Source organism: Chiloscyllium punctatum, chromosome 33, assembly GCF_047496795.1.
Source record: "Chiloscyllium punctatum isolate Juve2018m chromosome 33, sChiPun1.3, whole genome shotgun sequence".
NCBI lineage: Eukaryota > Metazoa > Chordata > Chondrichthyes > Orectolobiformes > Hemiscylliidae > Chiloscyllium > Chiloscyllium punctatum.
In genome coordinates this window covers 60,325,691-60,331,977 of record NC_092771.1, presented here as the reverse complement: position 1 = coordinate 60,331,977, position 6,287 = coordinate 60,325,691, and the positions used below count along the sequence as shown (strand labels likewise).

General features: G+C 42.5%; 1 pseudogene; it reads left to right on the top strand.

The window, feature by feature from the left end:
• Positions 1-1,459: 1,459 nt before the first annotated feature.
• On the top strand, positions 1,460-2,354 carry LOC140458578 (cyclic AMP-responsive element-binding protein 1 pseudogene; annotated as a pseudogene).
• Positions 2,355-6,287: the final 3,933 nt, after the last annotated feature.

The following is a 6,287-nucleotide window of genomic DNA, read 5'->3' as shown; positions in this document are numbered from 1 at the left end:
GGTGATTTTAATCTACATGTAGATTGGTCAAGCCAGCTCAGTCAAGGTAGCCTTGAGGAGTTCATTCAGTGCATTCATGATAGTTTTCTTGAACAGTATGAAGTGGAACTGACAAGGGAGCAAGCTATCCAAGATCTGGCCTTGTGCAATGAGACAGGAATAATTAATGACTTCATAGTTAGGGATCCCCGGGAAGAAGCGATCACTGTATGGTTGAATTAGAATACATATGGAGAGTGTGAAGATAAAATCTAATAACTGGGTCCTGTGCTTGAACACTGGGAACTACAATAGAATGAGAGAGAATCTGGATAAAGTAGACTGGAAACAAAAATTTTATGGTAGGAAGTTGATGAGCAGTGGAAGATTTTCAAAGACATTTTACAAAGGTCTATTCCAGTGAAAAGGAAGGACTGTATGAAAAGGCATTGTCGGCAATGGGTATCTGAGGAAAGTGATCAATTTAGACCATAAGACCATAATACATAGGAGTGGAAGTAAGGCCATTCGGCCCATCGAGTCCACTCCGCCATTTAATCATGGCTGATGGGCATTTCAACTTCACTTACCCGCATTCTCCCCATAGCCCAAAATTCCTTGTCACATCAAGAATTAATCAATTTCTGCCTTGAAGACATTTAGCATCCCAGACTCCACTGCACTCCATGGCAATGAATTCCACAGGCCCCACTCTCAGGCTGAAGAAATGTTTCCGCATTTCTGTTCTGAATTGATCCCCTCTAATTCTAAGGCTGTGCCCACTGGTCCTAGTCTCCTCACCTAATGGAAACAATTTCCTAGAGTTCACCCTTTCCAAGCCATGTATTATCTTGTAAGTTTCTATTAGATCTCCCTTAACCTTCTAAACTCCAATGCATACAATCCAAGGATCCTCAGCCAATCCTCGTATGTTAGACCTACCATTCCAGGGATTATCCGTGTGAATCTCCGCTGAACACACTCCAGTGGCAGTATGCCCTTCCTGAGGTGTGGGGATCAAAACTGGACACAGTACTCCAAATGGTGCCTAACCAGAGCTTTTTTAAGGCTCAGTAGCACATCGCTGCTTTTATATTCCAACCCTCTTGAGATAAATGACAACATCACATTTGATTTCTTAATCATGGATTCAACCTGCATGTTTACCTTTAGAGAATCCTCAACTAGCACTCCCAGACCCCTTTGTACTTTGGCTTTATGAATTTTCTCACCCTTTAGAAAGTAGTCCATGCTTGTATTCATTTTTCCAAAGTGCAAGACCTCGTGTTTGCTCACATTGAATTCCATCAGCCATTTCCTGCACCACTCTCCCAAACTGTCTAGATCCTTCTGCAGCCACCCTATTTCCTCAGTACTACTTGCCTGTCCACCTAGCTTCGTTTCATCAGCAAACTTCATTGGAATACCCCCAGTCCCTTCATCCAGATCATTAACATATAATGTGACCATGCAGGTAACCATGCCTGGGATCCAATCAACAACATGTCCAGCAGTAACTTTAGTGCAATTGCCGAATGGGCAGACTGTTCAAGCCCAAGCAGCTCAGTCCTCAGTCACGCAGTCCCTTCATGTTCAGACTATTCAGATTTCTACTATACTTGAAAATAAGGACTCCCAGGAATCTGTGGATACAATGACTAACTCTCAGAAATGTAGAGAAATTCTATCGAGATGGCCTTCATACAGGAAAATCCTGAATGAACTTTCTTCTGATCCCCCCAGTGTGCCAAGAAATCGATGAGGAGAAATCAGAAGCAGAGACTGTCTCAACCATTACTACAACGACGATGCAGACACCAATTTATCAGACTAGCAGTGGACAATACATTGCTATTACACAGGGGGAAGCAATTCAGCTGGGCAACAATGGTACAGATGAAGTGCAAGGGCTCCAGACACTAACAATGACCAACGTAGCTACAGCCAAGGTTGGAGCAGCCATTATACAGTATGCACAGAGCCCTGATGGACTGCAAATCTTTGTGACGGGCAGCCAAGTGTTTGTACAAGGTGCTGCTGGAGATATCCAAACCTATCAGATCCATACAGCTCCTAACTCCACTGCTGACCAGGGAATGGTTATGGCATCTTCACCAGTCCTGCAAAGCCAGCACCAGAATGCTGAAGAAACCACTCGTAATCGTGAGATCTGCCTCATGAAAAACAGGGAAACAGCTCGAGAGTGCCATCGCAAGATGAAAGAGTATGTGAAATGCTTGGAGAATTGGGTTGCTATTCTGGAAAATCAAATTGAAAGAGGTGGTGTACAAAGTGGCCAAAAACAGCATGAAACTAGAACTGGGAAAATATTAAAGGTCAACCGAAAGCCACAAAAGAGCTATAAAGAAAAGTAATATAGAACATGAGAAAAATAAACTAGCACAGACTATAAACACAGAGAGCAAAAGTTTGTATAAATATATATAACAAGAAAAGAATGGCTAAAGTAAATGTTGGTCCTTTGGAAAATGAGAAGAAGCATTTAGTTATGGGATATCACAGTGGAGGATACTAATATCTTTCCAGTAACTAACAAAGAGACAACGGTAGGTGAGGATTTGGAAACTATCATTATTATGGAACAGCGAGTTTTAGACTGTTTGGAGGTAATTGAGCTAATGATAGAAAAGTCTCCTGACCCTGATGGAATGCCTCCCAGGGTACTAAAAGAGATGCCAGGAAAAATAGCAAATGCACTGGCAGTAATTTTCCAAAATTCACTGGACTCTGTGGCAGTTCCAGCAGATTGGAAAACAGCAAAGGTGATGCCACTGTTTTAAAAAGGAGGTGGACAAAAGTTGGGGAATTATATACCAGTTAGTTTATTCTCTGTAGTGAGAAAGATGCTTGGGTCTATTATCAAGGAAGAAATTGCAGGGAATCTCAATAGAAATTGTCCCATTGTACAGACACAGCATGGGTTCATGAAGGGCAGGTCATGTTTGACCAATCTTTTGGAATTCTATGAAGACATTTCAAGAAAGGTGGACAACGGGGACCCAGTGGATGTGGTGTACCTGTATTTCCAAAAGACCATCAACAAGGTGCTGTGCAAGAGGCTGTTGCATAATATAAGGGTGCATGGTGTAAGGGGTAGAAGATTGGTTGACTAATAGGAAGCAAAGTGTAGGGATAAATAAGTATTATTCTGGCTGGCAATCATTGATAAGTAGTGTGCCTCTGGCATCGGTATTGGGACCGCAATTATTTACAATTAATACAGATGATTTGGAGTTGGATCCAAATGTAGGATGTCAAAGTTTGCATGTGACACTAAGATGATTAGCGGAACAAAGTGAGTGGAGGACTGTGAAACTTTGCAGAGGAACAGAGATACATTGAGTGAGTGGGTAATGGTCTGTCAAATGAAATAGAATGTTTGTAAATATCAAGTTTATACTCTTTGGTTGTACTAACATTTACAAAAAAACTTGAATGTTAAAAAGTTGCATTATTTGCTCTGCAGAGGGACCTGAACATCCTTCTGCATGAAGGTTGGTCACCAGGTACAACAATCAGTTCAGAAAGCAAATGGAATTTTGTCCTTGATTGCTGAAGGGATTGTGTTTAAAAGCAGACGTAATGTTCCAGCTGTATTTGGGTGTTGGTGAGGCCACACCTGGAGTACTGCATGTAGTTTTTATCTCCTTAGTTGAGAAAGGATGTACTGGCACGAGAGGGGGTACAGAGGAGGTTAACTAGGTTGATTCTAGAGTTGAGGGGGTTGGCTTAACAGAGACTGAGTAGATTGGGATTATATTCATTGGAAATCAGAAGAATGGAAACATATAAAGTAATGAATGAAATGAACAAAATAGAAGTAGAGAAGGTGTTTCCACTGGCAGGTGAAGCTAGGACAAGAGGGCATCACCACAAGACTAGGGGCAGCAAATTTCAGACTGAATTGAGAAGGAACTTCTTAACTTCAATGGAATTCATTGCCCAGGGAAGTAGTTGATGATAGTTCAGAAAACGTTTTAAAGCTAGGTTAGATTTTTAAAAACGTAATCAATTAATGGACACAGTGAGAACGTGGGTAAATGGTTGTGTCCACGAAATGATCAGCCATGATCTTATTGAATGGCAGAGCAGGCTCGAAGGGCAGGACGGCCTTCTACTGTTCCTAGTTCTTATGTTATACATCCCTCCCTCATTCGTGACTTGGAGGTGTTGGTGTTGGATTGGGATGGACAAAAGTAAAGTTCACAGAACACCAGGTTATTGATCAACAGGATTATGTGGAAGCACTAGTTTTGCTGCTTCTTCAGCAGGTGGTTTTGAGATAGTGTCATTTTTAACTCTTGTAACTCATGAACAGCAACATGCCACGAAACAATCCGCATGCTCCAGCCAACAATGGGCCCCCGGTGATTGATGTCAGCGGCGGACAAATGGAAAGGCAGGGACAGAGTTGGAGGACCTGGCGGGGCAGTTGGTCCTCCGACCAATCAGGGTGAATGAGGGGCGGGACTAGACTATACCACGTGATCATCATCACAGTCGTTTCGGGATGTGCGAACGGAGAGCTGTTGCTGAGGATAGAAATAAACAGCAGGAAGCGGGAGGGAAATGGTGTTGGTATGGGTTGAGAGGTTTTATAGACATTTGTTACACATCCGAAAATACAAATTTGAAACTTAGTCCCGTTTTTGCAGTAAACGGGAAAATGTCTCATCCAGCGATTGACTCGAGTAAGCACCACCATCTTTATTCGGGGCAACGATTCACTGGACACGTGCAGCCGCCAACTTTGTAGGGGGCAAAGTTCAGAGGGACACATGTGCAGCCTTCTCTGGTAGAGAGTCATGGGGCAGGATTTACGCAGAGCATATTCATACCCAGAGAACTGGATTTTTTTCTCTGGATTTGTTTTGTCATTCTTTTTAAATGATTTGGATGTGAATAGAGGTGGTACAGTTGGAAAGTTTGCAGGTGACACCAAAATTGGAGGTATTGTGGACAGTGATAAAGGGTATCTCAGAGTACAATGGGATATTGATCGGATGGAACAATGGGCTGGGGAGTGGCAGATAGGGTTTAATTTCGATAAATGTGAGGTGATGCATTTTAGAAAAGCAAATCAGAGCAGGACTCACACACTGAATTGTAAGGTCTTGCAGAGTCTTGCTGAACAAAGAGACCTTGGAATGCAGGTTCATAGTTCCTTGAAAGTAGAGTCGCAGGTCGATAGGACAGTGAAAAAGGCATTTCGTATGCTTCCCTTTATTGGTCAGAGTTAAAAATCACACAACACCAGGTTATAGTCCAACAGGTTTAATTGGAAGCACACTAGCTTTCGGAGCGACGCTCCTTTATTGGTCAGAGCATAGAGTAAAGGAGCTGGAAAGGACATTGGTTAGGTCATTTTTTGGAATATTATGTGCAGTTCTGGTCTCCCTCCTATCAGAAGGAGGCACTGAAACTTGAAAGGTTTGAGAATTGATTTTCAAGGATGTTGCCAGCGTTGGAGGATTTGAGTTGCAAAGAGAGGCATAATAGGCTGGGTCATTTTCCCTGGAATGTCATAGGCTGAGGTGTGATGTTACAGAGACTTATAAAATCGTGAGGGACATGGATAGCATAAATAGACAAGGGTTGGTGGAGCCCAGAACGAGAGGATATAGGTTTCGGGTGGGGGGTGGGGGTAAATTCAAAAGGAGCCTAAAGGGCAACTAAAATTGTAACATTTCAAAGGCATTTGAATAGGAAGGGTTCAGACGGATGTTGGACAAGTGCTGGCAAATGGGAATAGATTAGGTTAGATATCTGGTTGGCATAGATGGGTTGGATGAAAGAGTCTGTTTCTGTGCTAGACAGAGCTAGACATCTCTGACTGTGGGATCATAAAAGTGAACTTGCTCTGATTCATCTCTGGGCTCCTTGATGTCCGCTTGTTTGTTCTCTTGCTTTCTCAGTCTCTTGTGTGTATTTTTGCTCTGTGTAGTATTTTACTATTACGTTCACAGACCTCTTTGTAAATGAATTGTCCACTGCTGCCTGGCTCCTGACCATATACTCCATTATCAGGTTATTTTTTCCACAATATCTTTGACAGTCAAGAGTTCTTTTTTCCCAATAAGTGAGTGGATTTTCCTTCCATTTCTGACAGTCAAATTCTGCAGCATTTTCAATCCCTGTAAATCATATTGCACTCCCTGAAACATGATGTGTATTTCTCCTTCCACAGATACCTGTGATCAAGGCCAAAGCTCTGTTGCCTGTTGAGAAGGTGATGTTTGACTTCCTTGTACAGCTGCAGTTGGTATGGTGAAGGTGCTCCCACAACG